We start from the raw sequence: 21,310 nt of genomic DNA, 5'->3' as shown, positions 1-21,310 counted from the left end.
GTGGAGCGTACCTAACTCTACCTAGACGCCTCTTCACAGCCTAAGAGCTAACTAGCCCTAGAGATAGAAAATAAAGCCTACCTTGCCTCAGAGAAATTCCCCAAAGGAAAAGGCAGCCCCCCACATATATTGACTGTGAGTAAAGATGAAAGTCACAAACACAGAAATGTAACAGGTTTCAGCAAAGGGAGGCCAGACTTATTAAACAGACTGAGGATAGGAAAGGTATCTTTGCGGTCAGCACAAAAAACTACAAAAAGACCACGCAGAGTGTGCAAAAAGACCTCCGCACCGACTCACGGTGCGGAGGTGCCACTCTGCATCCCAGAGCTTCCAGCTAGCTAGGCAAAATCATAATAGCAAGCTGGACAAGGAAACAATGAACAAATAATAACTAGCAGGGACTTAGCTTCTGCTGGAGTAGACAGGTCACCAGAAAGATCCAAGAGCGAACTGAACCAGTACAAGAACATTGACAGCTGGCATGGAGTAACGATCAGAGTGGAGTTAAATAGAGCAGCCAGCCTAAGACTAAACTAGGTCACCTGTGGAAGGAACCTCAGAACCAGCATCTCCACTCAGAGCCACCAGAGGGAGTCCATGGACAGAAGTACCATTCATGACCACAGGAGAGAGTTCGATAACAGAATTCACAACAGACCACCCCTGGGTGAGTATAATCTAACCTCTTTTTCTCATCTTTCAGCATACATCGGAGGCTTATGCGGCGCCCCAGGGTCCTGGTCGTCGCAGTGATGTCATTATCCTTTCAGGGGAGAAGTGATGTCATGTCTGAAGGCAATGAAATACAACCACATTCAGGTATTACACACATGCAACATGTTCACACTCCAGACCAGAAGGGGGAGCTCTAAGCCTGTTTAGGGTGAAATCCCCTATTTAACATCCTGATCTGGAGGGAAAAGAGTTCAGTTCCTGTCAGGCAGACAGAAGGAGAGGAGCTCTGCTGGCATGACGTGCTGTAACTCCTGGTAAAAGACACTAAAAGATGAACATACTGCAGAGAGTGTGCAGGAAAGCAGGGCACAGGAGAGAAATACCAGAGGGAGATCAGCCAGGAACAAGCTGCTCCTTTCTGAAGCGCAGGAGCCGGTAGCCGGGGACACCGAGGGAGCAACTGTCTCTAAGCCTTGCTCCAGAAACTGGCAGGGCAGTCAATTCCAAGTTGGCTGTCCGACCTAAATACCTAAGAAGACACGGTGGCAACTTGTGGGGTCGGGGTGTCTATAGGGTCCCTATAAACAAGCCTCAGGCTATCAGTCATATGGGTTTGTCCTATCCACACCATCTGGGGGACAGAGAGGGAGAAATAACATCCAGAACATCTACAAGAGTTGTGAGGACCTTACCGGGAAGCTGAGCAGGGAGGTACTACAACACCCAAGCGCTAGTAGGAAGGCTTCTGATTTCCACCTGGATAAGGGGACTCTGGAATTGCCTTCAGACCCACCAGACTCTGCCTGCCCTGTCATCTGGCGCTCCGGGCTGAGGATACCATCTGAAGTCTTCAGTAAACAAGGTAAAAGACTGCAAACCTGTCTCCTCGTTCTTTACTGCACCTCGCCCATATATAAACTCTTTTACTCGGACACCCCTGAGGGCCACGGACTGGGTCAGCCACCGTGACATCCCTCGAACCGCAGGACCCAGTGCCGAGTACCCCATTGCCCTACTCTGGGGGCGATCCACTTATCTACAGCATTACAGAATGCTGTAGATAAGCCCTTGATGCCAGTGGGCTTAGCTCATCTTCGATTTTGGGTGTGACAGGTTCCCTTTAAGAGTTAGAGTAAGGGAGCACGTCAGAGACATTGGTAGTGCCAGGATAGTGGATGACATTTCACTTTTGGAAACGTTACCACGCCATTTCATAATACACCATGGATATGACTCTAGATCAGTTAAGATTAGATGAATTGATGTAATTAGAGAATTGATGTGCAAGCAGCTGGTTTGGGCCCTGCATTCCTGAGCATGCCTGTCAAATAAAACCGGGTGCGATTTATATGTTTTAATATGTGTACCATGTAATATGGTAGCATTTGATTTTTAGTGTTCTGACCAATGTACTTGTGTTTATACATTGTACAAGTAATGTTTATATGTCTCTAGGTGTAAGGAATAGAGGTGGGGATATGTAGTGACACAGTTAGGCTTAGAGTTCAGTCAGGGTTATGTAGGATTTAGGACAGTGGAGGGCATTATAGAGTTAGATACTAGATTGAGATAAGAACTGGTTTCAGCCGGAGTTGTGACCGTTGAAAAAAGTGGCGGAGCCAGTGAAGTGGCAGGGAGAGGGCCTTTCTGAGGTAATTTTCAGTTAGTAGGAGGAGCTAGAGAAGTGTGAGGAGAATTGTTCTAGAAGGAGTTGTTGTTGTCCAGTAAGAGCGAAGAAGAACTGGAAAGGAGAGTTCTGAAGAATGAAAGATTGCGGGGCACAAGTGGATCTAGGCAGCCTGAAAGGATCAGCGGCTAGACTGTGGGGTAACTTCCGGGACTTACGGTCCGACCAGGATTTGCAGTGGCAACCTGAATTTTCGCCCAAGATGGGGAAATTTGACAGGGACCACCTAGAATCAGCTAGCTTGATCGCCCAGGGAACTGCGGGACTGGATACCACGTTGCCAGAGGCTATGGTGACAGGAGAGATCAGGGAGAACTCAGGAGGAGACGTTCTTATGTCTTTTGAAGATTGCTGGATTAAGTCTGTTATGAAGATCCACGAGTTAAGTAAAGTTTTATTGAAAATGAACTTGGACTTTGACAACATTTGTGTATGTCTGCGACGGATTGGAGCCCTGTATGCTGTGAAGGATTCTGATCCACAGATGGGTGAAATACGTGACACACACAGCACACCACAAAATGGACACTTTATTAATGCAGCGGGGCGCCGGGGTGCGATAAAAGTGCAGAAGCACAACTACCACCCTGGCCCCCGTTACAGTAATATAAAAATAAATTATTGGCCCAGTGTGAAACTAGGTGAACCGTCTCCTTGGGCGCTATGGCCTCACTTGAATTGAATGAGACACTTAGGGTAAGTTCACACTAGGCGTTTTTTCAGTGTTTTTTTTTATGCAGCCGATTCAGAGACCGAGTCAGATCTCTGAAAAACAGGCCCATAGCGTTGTCTCTCCTCCATCAAATTGTACAGCGGGCACAATGCAGTCAGGGTGTAACAATCTCCTGGTATTCACCAAGCTCAGACTAATTCATCAGATTCCAGATAAGGAAATGTGATCCGTTACTGCACAGCTCACGTTTGCTCCACAGTCTGGTGGTGGCGGTTTTACATCACTGCTTCCCACAGCATTGTGCTTGGTGATGTTGCATTCAGCTACTCGACCATAAATTTCCTGGCAAGGGCGAAGTGTTTGTGCCGATGTTAATGCCAGAGAAGGTTTGGCAGCTATGGAGTCAGCAGAGCGCTGGTGACTTTTCTGCCCTCTGCTCCTCAGCATTTGGTGACCCTAATCTGTAACGTTACGGGGTCTCCACTTCGTGGCTGAGTTGCTGCAGTTCCTTCCACTTCTCAATAATATCACTCACAGGTGATGGAGGAAGATTTAGGAGGGAAGAAATGTCATGAATTGACTTGTTATGTCAGTGGCCTCGATTACAGGACTGTGCTGGTTTCAGTGATCTTAAGAGGTCCCAATACTTTTGTCCATTTAGAGCAGGTCTGCACAACATACGACCCACGGACCACATGCAGATCGCCAATGTGTTTGTTTCGGACCACAGAGTTGTCTGGGAGATGCTGGCTCCCTTTTTCCTTCTTCCTACATTCAAGTGTATTTTCATCTTTCAGGCGCAAATACATTTGAACACTTGAGTGCAGGGACTCGCGCAGAGGAGCGCTCGTGAGCTCCAGCCCCAATGTGCAGTAACGTGATGAGGTTATCTTGCTGCTGACTTCAACACACTGCTGATGTTGCTGGCGCTGCAGAGATGGTAAGGCCAGGTAGATTAGTAGAACTGGAGGGCACATTATGGGACAATGTGGTAGATTTGGGGTCAAATGGTGGGAGGAGTTTATGCAGAGAGACAATGTTGGGGGAGATAACATGGAAAGGGACAATTTGAGGGGATGTTATGGAGATACACAGTGTGTGGGGACATTATGGAGAAGGCTAGTGTGGAGGGGAATATTATGGAGAGGACCAGTGGAGTTCAAGGGACTTTATGCAGAGAGGCAGTGTGAGGGCGTGGGAATATTATGGAGAAGGGAAGGGCAGTGTGGGGGGAACCCTATGGTGATGGGCAGTATGGGGGGACTTTATGGAGATGGCCAGTGTGAGTGGAGAAATATTATGGTAAGGGGCAGTGGGGTTGGAGGGACTTTATGCAGTTAGGTAGTGTGGGGAGAAATATTATGGAAAGCAGTTTAGGGGGTATTATGGAGAAGGGAAGGTTTGGGGGTATTATGCAGAGGAGCTACAGTACAGACCAAAAGTTTGGACACACCTCATTTAAAGATTTGTCTGTATTTTCATGACTATGAAAATTGTACATTCACACTGAAGGCATCAAAACTATGAATTAACACATGTGGAATTATATACTTAACAAAGAAGTGTGAAACAACTGAAAATATGACTTATATTCTAGGTTCTTCAAAGTAGCCACCTTTTGCTATGATGACTGCTTTGCACACTCTTGGCATTCTCTTGATGAGCTTCAAGAGGTAGTCACCGGGAATGGTTTTCACTTCACAGGTGTGCCCTGTCAGGTTTAATAAGTGGGATTTCTTGCCTTATAAATGGGGTTGGGACCATCAGATGAGTTGTGCAGAAGTCTGGTGGATACACAGCTGATAGACCTACTGAATAGACTGTTAGAAATTGTATTATGGCAAGAAAAAAGCAGCTAAGTAAAGGAAAACGAGTGGCCATCATTACTTTAAGAAATGAAGGTCAGTCAGTCCGAAAAATTGGGAAAACTTTGAAAGTGTCCCAAAGTGCAGTGGCAAAAACCATCAAGCGCTACAAAGAAACTGGCTTACATGAGGACCGCCCCAGGAAAGGAAGACCAAGAGTCACCTCTGCTTCTGAGGATAAGTTTATCCGAGTCACCAGCCTCAGAAATCGCAGGTTAACAGCAGCTCAGATTAGAGACCAGGTCAATGCCCACACAGAGTTCTAGCAGCAGACACATCTCTACAACAACTGTTAAGAGGAGACTTTGTGCAGCAGGCCTTCATGGTAAAATAGCTGCTAGGAAACCACTGCTAAGGACAGGCTACAAGCAGAAGAGACTTGTTTGGGCTAAAGAACACAAGGAATGGACATTAGACCAGTGGAAATCTGTGCTTTGGTCTGATGAGTCCAAATTTGAGATCTTTGGTTCCAACCACTGTGTCCATGTGCGACGCAGAAAAAGTGAATGGATAGACTCTACATGCCTGGTTCCCACCGTGAAGCATGGAGGAGGACGTGTGATGATGTGGGGGTGCTTTGCTGGTGCCACTGTTGGGGATTTATGCAAAATTGAGGGCATACTGAACCAGCATTGCTACCACAGCATCTTGCAGTGGCATGCTATTCCATCCGATTTGCTCTTAGTTGGACCATCATTTATTTTTCAACAGGACAATGACCCCAAACATACCTCCAGTCTGTATAAGGGCTATTTGACCAAGAAGGAGAGTGATGGGGTGCTACGCCCGATGACCTGGCCTCCACAGTCACCAGACCTGAACGCAATCGAGATGGTTTGGGGTGAGCAGGACCGCAGAGTGAAGGCAAAAGGGTCAACAAGTGCTAAGCATCTCTGGGAACTCCTTCAAGATTGTTGGAAGACCATTCCCGGTGACTACCTCTTGAAGCTCATCAAGAGAATGCCAAGAGCGTGCAAAGCTGTCATCAAAGCAAAAGGTGGCTACTTTGAAGAACCTAGAATATAAGACATATTTTCAGTTGTTTCACACTTTTTTTTGTTAAGTATATAATTCCACATGTGTTAATTCATAGTTTTGATGTTTTTAGTGTGAACGTACAATTTTCATAGTCATGAAAATACAGAAAAATCTTTAAATGAGGTGTGTCCAAACTTTTGGTCTGTACTGTATGTGTAGGGGGCACTATGGAGAGGGGCAATATTGAGGAAGTATTATGGAGAGGCCCAGTGTGGAGGTTATTATGGAGAAGGGCAGTGTAAGGGGGGATAATTTGTTCAGGAAGCACAGTGAGGGGTAATTATGCATTCAGGGGCGCAGCATGGGAGATATTTTTACTTTTGGGGAAGTATAATGATGCTTTTACTTTTTAAGTGCACTGTGTCGGGATGTGCTGCTATAGACAGAGAAGAGTAAAGTCTGGAGACATGAGCTTGGCGCATGAAATCTCATCATGGGTACAACCCCAAATAAGATGCCACCTTTAAGATGCCTGGATGTACTGTAAATGTTTGTTTGTAATACTGCCTGTTTCTCATCAGTACTTTGGATCCTGTATGGTCTGCAGTTTGATGATAGCTGGTAACAACAAATCCCAGTATCTCCTTACCATTGTTAAGGACATATTGGAGATTATAGGCTGAAGCAATACTATTATATATGGGGTTGACCTAATATTATAATTGACCGCTGTACTAAGCTTGGTGCTAAATACATGTACTGATGGTGTTTCTGTCCTTGCATTCATGTTTTGATGGTGGTTCCGTCAATGCATTCATGTATTGACGATGGTTCTTGTGCTGCATTCATGTACCAATAGTGGTTCTGGCACTGCATTCATGAAGTAATGATGATGGTTCTGGTGTTGCATTCATATACTGACGGTTTTTCTGGCACTGCATGCATGTACTGATGGTGGTTCTGATGCTCCATTCATGTAATGATAGTGGTTCTGATGCTGCATTCATGCACTGATGGTGATTCTGGCACCACACTCATGTGCTGACTGTGGTTGTGATCTTGTACACATATAGCAATCCATCATGTGCTTCATGGCTATGTTGTAACTGAAAAAATTTGAGATTATGAGGAGGACTTGGCAAGTTTCTGCTAAAAAACTCAGCTTAAGTTAGTGTGTGTTCACACTGATTGTTTGGGAGCAGAAACTCTCCAGAGCCTCCTCAAATACTCAAAACTTGGTTCTGGTGATGTATTAATGTACTGATGGTGTTTCTAGTGATGTATTTATGTAAGTACCCCTTTAATTTTCCTTGCACACTTTGGCTTAGATTCAGTATGGCAATGTGGCCCTTGGACCAAAAAATGTTGTGCACACCTGGAATTAGAGTATATGAAGAAATTCATTGCACACCATTTTCCACCTATTCAACTGAATATTTAAGGGTCCTCGCTGAAATGCCCGTACACGTTGATTGGGACCTGAGCTACTTTTATTTGTTTCATGACAGTGGAGAAGACACAGGCGTGTAGCAACAAGCTTCTTGTGTAGGAGTGAGAAGGGTGTGATCCTTTTACAAATATCCCCAATCAGACCTGGAGGAGTAAATAGAAAGACGATTTCACATTTTACTTCACCATTTAAAAATGTTTGGGTTTTTATATTGCGTTGTGTAAGCTTCGTCGTCTGTTTCAGTTTCCCATCATAAAAGGATTCCTTGTAGGTGAAAGTACAATCGTGTGATCATCTGTGTGAACCTGTATTATCTCTGGGATTGTGGTGTGTTTTAGTTTAATAATTTAAATAAATAACCCCTTTACAAGTACAATTTTATTAAATATATTGAAATATTCCTGTCACAGGGTCACTACGACAGTGTGGAGCCAGACGACCGCAGTGTTTGATTGCTCCTACTCCGATGCTGAGGAGAAGCACTTCTCCATCATATTAAATGTGTTTATTTCTTCTGGCAGAACAGGGGTTAATAGGCCATGTTGGAAATCGCTGTGCTCGGTTATCCACTCCTTTTCCCTTTATGATCTGGGCTCTATTACTAATCCTTGTCAGAGCTATCTTTATTGCTGCATGGCAAGGGAAAGGAGTTGGTATAAGAAGGAGAGCTGGAGGAGTTATCTGTGACGGTTGCTTGGTTTGTATGCGTGGTAATTCCCTATCCTTCTCTATTTTGGTTTTCCCCTTCCTGCATACCCTGGTGGTTTCCTCTGTTATATGTGAGTGAATGATTTGTATGCCTGGAGTTTTCTGTTAACCCTTGTCTGTGTTGCCCTGTTTGTCGGGTTGGTGTACTGCAGTGCACAGTAGTGCCCCTCTTCTCTGGGTGGGGGAAGAGAACAGACGGATGCCTAACTTAGGAGATAAGGTAGGGCAGAGGCCCCGTCCTCTTCACCATCTGAAGTATCCCTGGGAGCAGGGTGAGATAGGGAGCCCCCTGGTGTTAGGGATCGTTCATGCTTTGCACTGAGGAGAAGTAACACCCCGAAACACGTGTTTGAAAATTGAAATTCTGATTTGGCTTTTATCCTAAGTCACGTGTCAATGCTTGTTTAAGTGTCGATATTGACTTTTAGGATTGCTACTTCTAATCGGTGGCACTAGAGTTAAATTCTTACTCTTCTGAAGAGACACTTTGCATATTTAATTTCCCAGAGGAGTATTTCATGGCCTTTAAGTCTCCTTACCCAATGGAGAGACATTACCCTTTAGGCCACAATAAAGAAAGACATTTACACAATTGTCAATCCAAATTTATGTGAGCAGTTTGAGGTACACCCTTTTCTGCTAACCATGACTGTGCCCAAAGCAAAGTTTTTGAAAGGCACGGTTCAGAAAGTTTGGTCCTTGCCTCAACCCCATCCAACATCTTTGGGATGAACATCAAATCTTCACACCCAACAATACAAATTCCCACCGACATCTCCAATATTTCGTGAAGCCCTTCTCAAAAGAGCCCAGACTGTGAAAGCCACAAGAGGTGACCATCTTCCATATTAACAATCCTGTCAACGGCGTGTCCTCTAGGTGCGATGGTCGGAGGCCACAAAATACAACTACATAGAGAATATCATTAATGTCAGGGAGACATTATTAGGAGAAACCACAGAATAAAGTCTCCTGATAATCTGTAGACACAGACGTGCGCGGTTTATTTGTAGACTAACGAGTTCTGGCTCCCGTTTGCTGGGTTATCTGTGCCAAGGATGCACATGGGTGTAATATAAGTAATCTACCATCATGTCATGTTCTGTGGTCAGACGCCCACTGGCTGCTCTCACCGTTATCACCTGCCTTTTGCATTACAGTTGACTATATTGGCAACGTTTTTCTTCAGCTCTTGTGAGACCATCAGAGGAGCAAACTTCATAGCTCTGCACACGTGGATTAATATGGGTGGAGAATCCCTCTAAGGCTCCATTGCCGTTTGTCAAAATGTGTACATTTCCTTCATAATATGTCAATAAAACTGGTTTTGTGGTTTCCCCGAAGGCAGAAGTAATGATTATAGGATAATGGAAGCTTACCGTACGTAGAATTGTCCTCCCTTTTATCCAGACTGTAGAGACATTATTACTATATTCTCACCACATACACTACTAAAATTCTGGGAAATTCCTTCAATACTTGGGATATTAAGCTTTTTCGGTAGAACATGGATTAAAAGCTTGGACTATCGCAGGACTACTCCCTAATTATTGAAGGTGGTATAGATTAAAGGGGCACAGTTTGTCACCACACCCAGATCTTGGAGCTTTAGGGAGACCATAGAAGGGGCCATGGTACACATTTGTTTGGGGGTGCTTGGAGCTTCGCACTAAATTTCTGACAACTGTTCTCCAAGGTTGCACTTTTTGAAAGGGTTGTCAATGCAGTGATGGACCAATTTTGCCCAACTTTTTTTTCTTCTTTTTACTGGTCAACGTTTCCAGAAGCGAATCATTTTTTGAATAGTTTTTAAACAGCTAAAATAGATATTAATTATTCTGAGAGAGGAATTTCCAATTCATGTTTAGAATTACAATCAAAATAATTTACTTACAGGCAAATGGGGGTGAAGAGCTATGGTAGATCTGAAGCTTCTGTCACTCCAACTCTATTCCCCACCCAGCGCTGCCTCCTATGGCTTGACTGACAGCCTCTATGCTGTGTGACTGCAGGCAAAGGAGCCATCAGTTAAGCAGTAGGAGAAAGCGCTGTTCAGAAAATAGAGCTGGAGTGACAGAGGCTTCAGATCTACCAAAGCTCATCAGAGTCTCATTTGCATATGAATCTAAACGATGATTTCCTAGTAATGGAGGAATGGACTGACCATGTAAATGTATTGCTGGACTTGTCTTTGAGCTACATGTGCATATAAATAGTTTGGGGGGGGGGGTGAAATCCTGCTGACAGATTGCCATTAAACACCCGAAATAATTTATATGACTGTAGCCCTTTAAAAAATAAGTCAGTCGATCCAATTATTACACCAAAGTATTTTTTAAGCAGAGAGAAATCACATAGCCAAGTTGGGTCTGTAAGTGCACTGAAGCGTGATGATGCACTTACAATTCCTCAGCCTCACGCTGTATTTCCTACCTAGCGGCGCCCTCCTCTGGCTGCTTGACAGGTGAGTCGCCATTTACCAGAGTAATCGACCTGTCATTCAGCCAAAGACGGGTGCTGCTAGGTAGAAAATTCAGCGTGAGGCTGAGGATGTTATGGCTGGCAATCAGGCAACACAGCGTGCAGTAATCAGCGCACATACAGAGATCTGGCAATAACCAAAAACAATAGGACGAGCTCTGAGACGTGGAATCTCTGTAGACTGCAGTACCTGATCTATCCTCACACAACTATAAGCAGCAGTGGATTGCGCCTATCAACTACCTATGCAACTCGGCACTGCCTGAGGAGCTGACTAGCCTGAAGATAGAAATACAAGCCTGACTTACCTCAGAGAAATACCCCAAAGGAATAGGCAGCCCCCCACATATAATGACTGTTAGCAAGATGAAAAGACAAACGTAGGAATGAAATAGATTCAGCAAAGTGAGGCCCGATATTCTAGACAGAGCGAGGATAGCAAAGAGAACTATGCAGTCTACAAAAAACCCTAAAACGAAAACCACGCAAAGGGGCAAAAAGACCCACCGTGCCGAACTAACAGCACGGCGGTGCACCCCTCTGCTTCTCAGAGCTTCCAGCAAAAGACAATAGCAAGCTGGACAGAAAAAAACAGAAAACAAACTAGAAGCACTTATCTAGCAGAGCAGCAGGCCCAAGGAAAGATGCAGTAGCTCAGATCCAACACTGGAACATTGACAAGGAGCAAGGAAGACAGACTCAGGTGGAGCTAAATAGCAAGGCAGCCAACGAGCTCACCAAAACACCTGAGGGAGGAAGCCCAGAGACTGCAATACCACTTGTGACCACAGAAGTGAACTCAGCCACAGAATTCACAACAGTACCCCCCCCTTGAGGAGGGGTCACCGAACCCTCACCAGAACCCCCAGGCCGACCAGGATGAGCCACATGAAAGGCACGAACAAGATCTGGGGCATGGACATCAGAGGCAAAAACCCAGGAATTATCTTCCTGAGCATAACCCTTCCATTTGACCAGATACTGGAGTTTCCGTCTAGAGACACGAGAATCCAAAATCTTCTCCACAATATACTCCAATTCCCCCTCCACCAAAACAGGGGCAGGAGGCTCCACAGATGGAACCATAGGTGCCACGTATCTCCTCAACAACGACCTATGGAATACATTATGTATGGAAAAGGAGTCTGGGAGGGTCAGACGAAAAGACACCGGATTGAGAATCTCAGAAATCCTATACGGACCAATAAAACGAGGTTTAAATTTAGGAGAGGAAACCTTCATAGGTATATGACGAGAAGATAACCAAACCAGATCCCCAACACGAAGTCGGGGTCCCACACGGCGTCTGCGATTAGCGAAAAGCTGAGCCTTCTCCTGGGACAAGGTCAAATTGTCCACTACCTGAGTCCAGATCTGCTGCAACCTGTCCACCACATAATCCACACCAGGACAGTCCGAAGACTCAACCTGTCCTGAAGAGAAACGAGGATGGAACCCAGAATTGCAGAAAAATGGAGAGACCAAGGTAGCCGAGCTGGCCCGATTATTAAGGGCGAACTCAGCCAACGGCAAAAATGACACCCAATCATCCTGGTCAGCGGAAACAAAACATCTCAGATATGTTTCCAAGGTCTGATTGGTTCGTTCGGTCTGGCCATTAGTCTGAGGATGGAAGGCCGAGGAAAAAGATAGGTCAATGCCCATCCTACCACAAAAGGCTCGCCAGAACCTCGAGACAAACTGGGAACCTCTGTCAGAAACAATATTCTCAGGAATGCCATGTAAACGAACCACATGCTGGAAGAACAAAGGCACCAAATCAGAGGAGGAAGGCAATTTAACCAAGGGCACCAGATGGACCATTTTAGAAAAGCGATCACAGACCACCCAAATGACCGACATTTTTTGAGAAACGGGAAGGTCAGAAATGAAATCCATCGAAATATGTGTCCAAGGCCTCTTCGGGACCGGCAAGGGCAAAAGCAACCCACTGGCACGTGAACAGCAGGGCTTAGCCCTAGCACAAATTCCACAGGACTGCACAAAAGCACGCACATCCCGTGACAGAGATGGCCACCAGAAGGATCTAGCAACCAACTCCCTGGTACCAAAGATTCCTGGATGACCGGCCAGCACCGAACAATGAAGTTCAGAGATAACTTTACTAGTCCACCTATCAGGGACGAACAGTTTCTCGGCCGGACAACGATCAGGTTTATTAGCCTGAAATTTCTGCAACACTCTCCGCAAATCAGGGGAGATGGCAGACACAATGACTCCTTCCTTGAGGATACTCGCCGGCTCAGATAACCCCGGAGAGTCGGGCACAAAACTCCTAGACAGAGCATCCGCCTTCACATTTTTAGAGCCCGGAAGGTATGAAATCACAAAATCAAAACGAGCAAAAAATAACGACCAACGGGCCTGTCTAGGATTCAAGCGCTTGGCAGACTCAAGATAAGTAAGGTTCTTATGATCAGTCAAAACCACCACGCGATGCTTAGCACCCTCAAGCCAATGACGCCACTCCTCGAATGCCCACTTCATGGCCAGCAACTCTCGGTTGCCCACATCATAATTACGCTCAGCAGCAGAAAATTTCCTGGAAAAGAAAGCACATGGTTTGAACACTGAGCAACCAGAACCTCTCTGTGACAAAACCGCCCCTGCACCAATCTCAGAAGCATCAACCTCGACCTGGAACGGAAGAGAAACATCAGGTTGACACAACACAGGGGCACAGCAAAAACGACGCTTCAACTCCTGAAAAGCTTCCACGGCAGCAGAAGACCAATTAACCAAATCAGCACCCTTCTTGGTCAAATCGGTCAATGGTCTGGCAATGCTAGAAAAATTACAGATGAAGCGACGATAAAAATTAGCAAAGCCCAGGAATTTCTGCAGACTTTTTAGAGATGTCGGCTGAGTCCAATCCTGGATGGCCTGAACCTTAACCGGATCCATCTCGATAGTAGAAGGGGAAAAGATGAACCCCAAAAATGAAACTTTCTGCACACCGAAGAGACACTTTGATCCCTTCACGAACAAGGAATTAGCACGCAGTACCTGGAAAACCATTCTGACTTGCTTCACATGAGACTCCCAATCATCTGAGAAGATCAAAATGTCATCCAAGTAAACAATCAAGAATTTATCCAGATACTCACGGAAAATGTCATGCATAAAAGACTGAAAAACAGATGGAGCATTGGCAAGTCCGAACGGCATCACCAGATACTCAAAATGACCCTCGGGCGTATTAAATGCCGTTTTCCATTCATCTCCCTGCCTGATTCTCACCAGATTATACGCACCACGAAGATCAATCTTAGTAAACCAACTAGCCCCCTTAATCCGAGCAAACAAGTCAGAAATCAATGGCAAGGGATACTGAAACTTAACAGTGATCTTATTAAGAAGGCGGTAATCAATACACGGTCTTAGCGAACCATCCTTCTTGGCTACAAAAAAGAACCCTGCTCCCAATGGTGACGACGATGGGCGAATATGTCCCTTCTCCAGGGACTCCTTCACATAACTGCGCATAGCGGTGTGTTCAGGTACGGACAAATTAAATAAACGACCCTTAGGGAATTTACTACCAGGAATCAAATCGATAGCACAATCACAATTCCTATGCGGAGGTAGGGCATCAGACTTGGACTCTTCAAATACATCCTGAAAGTCCGACAAGAACTCTGGGATGTCAGAAGGAATGGATGACGAAATAGACAAAAATGGAGCATCACCATGTACTCCCTGACAACCCCAGCTGGTTACCGACATAGAGTTCCAATCCAATACTGGATTATGGGTTTGTAGCCATGGCAACCCCAACACGACCACATCATGCAAATTATGCAGTACCAAAAAGCGAATAACTTCCTGATGTGCAGGAGCCATGCACATGGTCAGCTGGGCCCAGTACTGAGGCTTATTCTTGGCCAAAGGTGTAGCATCAATTCCTCTCAACGGAATAGGACACCGCAAAGGCTCCAAGAAAAATCCACAACGTTTAGCATAATCCAAATCCATCAGATTCAGGGCAGCGCCTGAATCCACAAACGCCATGACAGAATATGATGACAAAGAGCACATTAAGGTAATGGACAAAAGGAATTTGGACTGTACAGTACCAATAACGGCAGAGCTATCGAACCGCCTAGTGCGTTTAGGACAATTAGAAATAGCATGAGTAGAATCACCACAATAGAAACACAGTCTGTTCAGACGTCTGTGTTCGTGCCGTTCTATTTTAGTCATAGTCCTGTCGCACTGCATAGGCTCAGGCTTACTCTCAGACAATACCGCCAGATGGTGCACAGATTTACGCTCGCGCAAGCGACGACCGATCTGAATGGCCAAGGACATAGACTCATTCAAACCAGCAGGCATAGGAAATCCCACCATTACATCCTTAAGAGCTTCAGAGAGACCCTTTCTGAACAAAGCCGCTAGTGCAGATTCATTCCACAGAGTGAGTACTGACCATTTCCTAAATTTCTGACAATATACTTCTACATCATCCTGACCCTGGCATAAAGCCAGCAGATTTTTCTCAGCTTGATCCACTGAATTAGGCTCATCGTAAAGCAATCCCAGCGCCTGGAAAAATGCATCAACATTACTCAATGCAGAATCTCCTGGTGCAAGAGAAAACGCCCAGTCCTGTGGGTCGCCGCGCAAAAAAGAAATAATAATCAAAACCTGTTGAATAGGATTACCAGAAGAATGAGGTTTCAAGGCCAAAAATAGCTTACAATTATTTCTGAAGCTCAGGAACTTAGTTCTGTCACCAAAAAACAAATCAGGAATCGGAATTCTTGGTTCTAGCATCGATTTCTGATCAATAGTATCTTGAATCTTTTGTACATTTACAACGAGATTATCCATTGAGGAGCACAGAGCCTGAATATCCATGTCCACAGCTGTGTCCTGAAGCACTCTAATGTCTAGGGGAAAAAAAAGACTGAAGACAGAGCTAAGAAAAAAAAATGATGTCAGGATTTCTTTTTTCCCTCTATTGGAAATCATTGAAGGGCTCCTTGTACTGTTATGGCTGGCAATCAGGCAACACAGCGTGCAGTAATCAGCGCACATACAGAGATCTGGCAATAACCAAAAACAATAGGACGAGCTCTGAGACGTGGAATCTCTGTAGACTGCAGTACCTGATCTATCCTCACACAACTATAAGCAGCAGTGGATTGCGCCTATCAACTACCTATGCAACTCGGCACTGCCTGAGGAGCTGACTAGCCTGAAGATAGAAATACAAGCCTGACTTACCTCAGAGAAATACCCCAAAGGAATAGGCAGCCCCCCACATATAATGACTGTTAGCAAGATGAAAAGACAAACGTAGGAATGAAATAGATTCAGCAAAGTGAGGCCCGATATTCTAGAAAGAGCGAGGATAGCAAAGAGAACTATGCAGTCTACAAAAAACCCTAAAACGAAAACCACGCAAAGGGGCAAAAAGACCCACCGTGCCGAACTAACAGCACGGCGGTGCACCCCTCTGCTTCTCAGAGCTTCCAGCAAAAGACAATAGCAAGCTGGACAGAAAAAAACAGAAAACAAACTAGAAGCACTTATCTAGCAGAGCAGCAGGCCCAAGGAAAGATGCAGTAGCTCAGATCCAACACTGGAACATTGACAAGGAGCAAGGAAGACAGACTCAGGTGGAGCTAAATAGCAAGGCAGCCAACGAGCTCACCAAAACACCTGAGGGAGGAAGCCCAGAGACTGCAATACCACTTGTGACCACAGAAGTGAACTCAGCCACAGAATTCACAACAGAGGAGCTGTAAGTGCATCATCACGTCCCAATTCACTTCCGGACACAACTTCAAAATCTGTTTTTTTTGCCACTTGAGCAGCACTGTGCTGACATAAAGGGGTTAACTAGCTTTTCTTTTAATGGGCTACATAATCTTATTAATGGTTTGGGGAAGGTGGGAGTTTATGATAAGTTTTCTTTAAACTCTTCCCGATTAAAGGGATTGTCCACTACTCCGACAACCCCTTCTCAATCCCTATGTTTCCCCCTTGTAAAACTATACAACTTATGCTCACCTACGTTGGCAATGTCATTCCAGTGGTATCGGGCTCCCGAGGATCACGTGACATTGTTAAGCAGCACTGGCTTTTGTGTCCACTCCTTCAGACAAATCACATACATCCGAAAGAAGTGAGAGTTCCTTGGGTGCTGGAACGGCTCTGGCACTGAAGGTGAGAATAACTGTTATTAATTTACAAGGGACAGCATAGGGATTGAGAACGTGTTGTCCGAGCAGTGGGCAACGCCTTTAACAAAATAAATCATGGACACATCAAATTCTTATGAACAGTGTAAATAATTATCAATCTATTTGTCATCTGTAATGTTTACTTCAATCCATGTGATTCTTCAGAATTTCTTTTAGTCTTTTCCTGATGAAGAGACCTGTGTAGTCTCGAAAGCTTGCAATTTGTTACCATCTTTTCAGTTAGCCATTAAAAGGTATCAACCACTGAGGACTCTCAATTCTAAATATTTTACTTCAATCCAATAAATGGAGCTTTGGCTACAACTAGAGTAGAAGAGATGGTTTACTCGAAGGACGATAATGCTAAGTATTTTCAGGTTGATTCACTTGTGGAGCTTCAAGGAGAAGACACATTGCAGAGTCATTTGTGGGGTCATAAATGTCCTGCAGTAAACCTTAAAACCACAATCAATGATCTTGGAACATTACAGTCTATGGAGGACACACTTGTGGTCTGCGTTTCACTCCTGTTCCTCACACTGCTGCCCCTCGTATTTGCTTCCTACAGTTTGAGATGAAAGGAACAAACCTCTGCTGACTTCTTGACCTCATCAGGTTGTTGAAAGGTCTCTAAAAGAGTCTATTAACTAAGACAACATTCAGCACTGAGGATATCTGCAGGATTTATGTCTTGGCAAACAAGACCCAACCAAAGTGTCAACTGTTTGATATTCTCAGAGTCTCCTGCCTGTGAAAAAGAAGATTGTGCAATTAAGGGCTCCTACTCACTTGCGCAAGACTCGGATGAGTCTTGCACGGCAATACCCCGGCACTGCACCGGGCACAGAGGAGCGGAGTGTGCGGCTGCATGTATTCCTGTGCGGCCGCACGCTCCAATCTGAGTGCCGGCAGCCGGGTTTTAAACATGGGAGACTCATCCGAGTTGCTCGCAAGTGAGTAGGAGCCCTAAGAAATAAAATCCCATGGGATGAAATATCAACACAGGAGGCCGAGATGAGCTGAAACCAGGGTGGCAACTGTCCTAGGAGCCGTGAAAGCGGAAGAAAAAGTGAGAATACTTTTTTTTTTCACTTTGTAGATGAAGTTCAAAATATCAGCAGCAGAATCCACTTGCCACTTTGGATTTCCCTGCGGATATTTCATTGCAGCAAATCCAGAATGCGTGAACTTCTTCCATACCCAATTAAAGAAGCAAATAGCCTCTTCAGGAGGAAAAGGACTTGATCTCTGGCACCATTGCTTGGATGTAGCAATCCTAAAAGTCAATCTCTGCTAGATTTCTAAAACTTAACATGGACATTACAAAATTCATCATCTTTCCCCCATCTGACGTGACCCCCCCAACGAACCTATTCATTACAGCAAACGGCTGCCCACTCTCCGCAATCCCACAAGCTCGCTGCCTCACGGTAATCCTTGACACTGATCTCTCCTTCAAACCACATAGCCAAGCCCTTTCCACTTCCTGCCACCTTCAACTCAAAAATATTTCACGGATCCGTACATCCCTGAACCAAGAATCTGCAAAAACCCTAGTCAATGCCCTCATCATCTCCTGCCTTGACTACTGCAACCTCCTGCTCTGTGGCCTCCCCTCAAACATTCTCGCACCCCTCCAATCTATTCTAAACTTTGCTGCCCGACTAATCCACCTGTCCCCCTGCTATTCCCCGACCTCTCCCCTCTGTCAATCCCTTCACTGGCTCCCCATTGCCCAGAGACTCCAGTACAAAACCCTAACCATGACATACAAAGCCATGCACAACCTGTCTCCTCCATACATCTGTGACCTCGTCTCCCGGTACTTACCTACACGCAGCCTCCGATCCTCACAAGATCTCCTTCTCTACTCCCCTCTTATCTCCTCTTCCCACAATCGCATACAAGATTTCTCTCACGCATCCGCCCTACTCTGGAACCCTCTACCACAACATATCAGACTCTCGCCTACCATCGAAACCTTCAAAAAGAACCTGAAGACCCACCTCTTCTGACAAGCCTACAACCTGCAGTAACCACCGATCGACCAAACCGCTGCACGACCAGCTCTACCGTCACCTATTGTATCTTCACCCATCCCTTGTAGATTGTGAGCCCTCGTGGGCAGGGTCCTCTCTCCTCCTGTACCAGTCGTGAGTTGTATTGTTTAAGATTATTGTCTTTCTTTTTATTATGTATACCCCATGGAGTAAGCACCATGGAATAAATGGCGCTATAATAATAATAATATCGAACTTTTAACAAAACCTTGTCATATGACTTAGTATGAAAAGCAAAACCAGAAACTCTATTTGCCGACACATGTTTCAGGGGTGTTGCGCCTCCTCAATGCAAAGCATGAGATCTGATTTGGCTGGGTGGGAGGCCTCTGACTGGAGTTTCAAGGGGAAACGTTTCTACTTGCAGAGAGTGCCAAGCCGGCATAAGGGGAAGTACACAGAACAAAAAGCTGTACAGACCTGTTTTCATGGCTTCATGACTACTATTCTCAAAGGCCAAATTGTCATACTGAACCAACGCCAAAGACCATAATACAAATTTAAAGGGGTATTAACTTTTATGACATTTATGGTGTATAAAAAGTATATACCATAAAATGAGTGCTAAGTGCGAATTCTACTTTCAGGACTTTTACCTCCATAAATCAGCTCTCTAATTTTTTAGACTTTTGATGAGAATTTAGAAATATATTCTACTCCAAAATCCACATAAAATGCTTCAAATTCTATGAATTAAGCTTCTAATCAATGTTAATGAGGAAAAAAACTCCTGTAGGGCACATTGTGATGTTTTTTCGCATTATTTTGAGCATTTTCCATTATAATCAATAGGACACTTTTTCAAAAAGTATTTGAAGAAATTATTCCTTGGATTTTGTAGTAATAATAATAATAATCTTTATTTTTATATAGCGCTAACATATTCCGCAGCGCTTTACAGGTTGCACACATTATCAGTAAAATCTGCTTATACAGTGGGTACGGAAAGTATTCAGATCCCTTTAAATTTTTCACTCTTTGTTTCATTGCAGCCATTTGGTGAATTCAAAAAAGTTCATTTTTTTCTCATTAATGTACACTCTGCACCCCATCTTGACTTTAAAAAAAAACAGAAATGTAGAAATTTTTACGGTCATTTCTTCAAAGTGTCCTAGGAACCATTTTTCAACTCAACACAACGCCAAACTGCAACTTACTCGTGCTACTGTGAGCATGTGAGGGTGGGCCAGGACCGTAGTCATGGCCGAGAGCTTATGCGTAGTTGTGCCCTGGTCTCCCATCATATGAATACAGTTCTCATTACTCAGCAAACCGGTGTCTTTTCTCACTGCGCCGTCAGGGTCTTCACTGCGTTGCTGGAAACTTTCTGTAATCGGTTTTGCATGAATTGAGACACAGTCCATTGCAACGTTTAACTGAACAACTCTACTGACTTCAGGACACAGCACATCCATTTCCGTTACAGCATTAATGCCATGTTTCAAGCAGTACATGTCTTCCACTTTCCCTTCACTCTTCTCCATCACACAGCACGTGTCTGGGATGGACCGTATCATACGATTCCTCAGCATCCTCCCTGTCCAGACTTACTTCACCTGGTAGTTCCCTCAGCCGTTTCACACTGAATCTGAGGGCATCTGCCGTGCTATAAGCTGCCACATGGTGAGGGATCTGGCTGTCTGTGCTGTCGTGTTATTCCTTTTAGCTCCAGTCCCCACTACTGATGTCACTGCTGTTGTCTTTGCTGCTGTCTCTGTTACTCACTAAAGGTCCTGGATGGCTGGGCTATCTTCCTTGAATGTTACGGAGTCCAGTGTGTTGTCCTGGGCATTAAGCCCATCTGGACTGTCTGGGCATTCAGGCCCTCCTGAGCTGTTCAGCTCCCAAGCTACGCTAAACTCAAAAACAGGAAGTTCTCTGTCTTAACCTACAGTGGCCCCTCCTACATTAACTATGTACAGTGTGCTGACTACTAATACAAGGTTCTCCCTCCAGTGGACCTATTAGTATCCTACTGTATCCTCACCCATCCCTTGTAGATTGTGAGCCCTCGCGGGCAGGGTCCTCTCTCCTCCTGTACTAGTTGTGACTCTTATTGTTTAAGATTATTGTACTTGTTTTTATTATGTATACCCCTCCTCACATGTAAAGCGCCATGGAATAAATGGCACTATAATAAATAATAATAACTACCCTTTCCCTATGTTTAACATAACATGTCAGCAGAACATATTTTTACATATTTATATATATATATACAGTTAGGTCCATATATATTTGGACAGAGACAACATTTTTCTAATTTTGGTTATAGACATTACCACAATAAATTTTAAACAAAACATTTCAGATACAGGTAAAGTTCAGACTTTCAGCTTTTATTTGAAGGTATCCACGTTAAAAATGGATGAAGGGTTTAGGAGTTTCAGCTCCTTAACATGTGCCACCCTGTTTTTAAAGGGACCAAAAGTAATTGGACAGATTCAATAATTTTAAATAAAATGTTCATTTCTAGTACTTGGTTAAAAACCCTTTGTTGGCAATGACTGCCTGACTG

The sequence above is a fragment of the Ranitomeya imitator genome, chromosome 5, assembly GCF_032444005.1.
Source record: "Ranitomeya imitator isolate aRanImi1 chromosome 5, aRanImi1.pri, whole genome shotgun sequence".
Taxonomy (NCBI): Eukaryota; Metazoa; Chordata; class Amphibia; order Anura; family Dendrobatidae; genus Ranitomeya; species Ranitomeya imitator.
The sequence above is the reverse complement of the archived record's forward strand: the minus strand, read 5'-3'. Positions refer to the sequence as shown.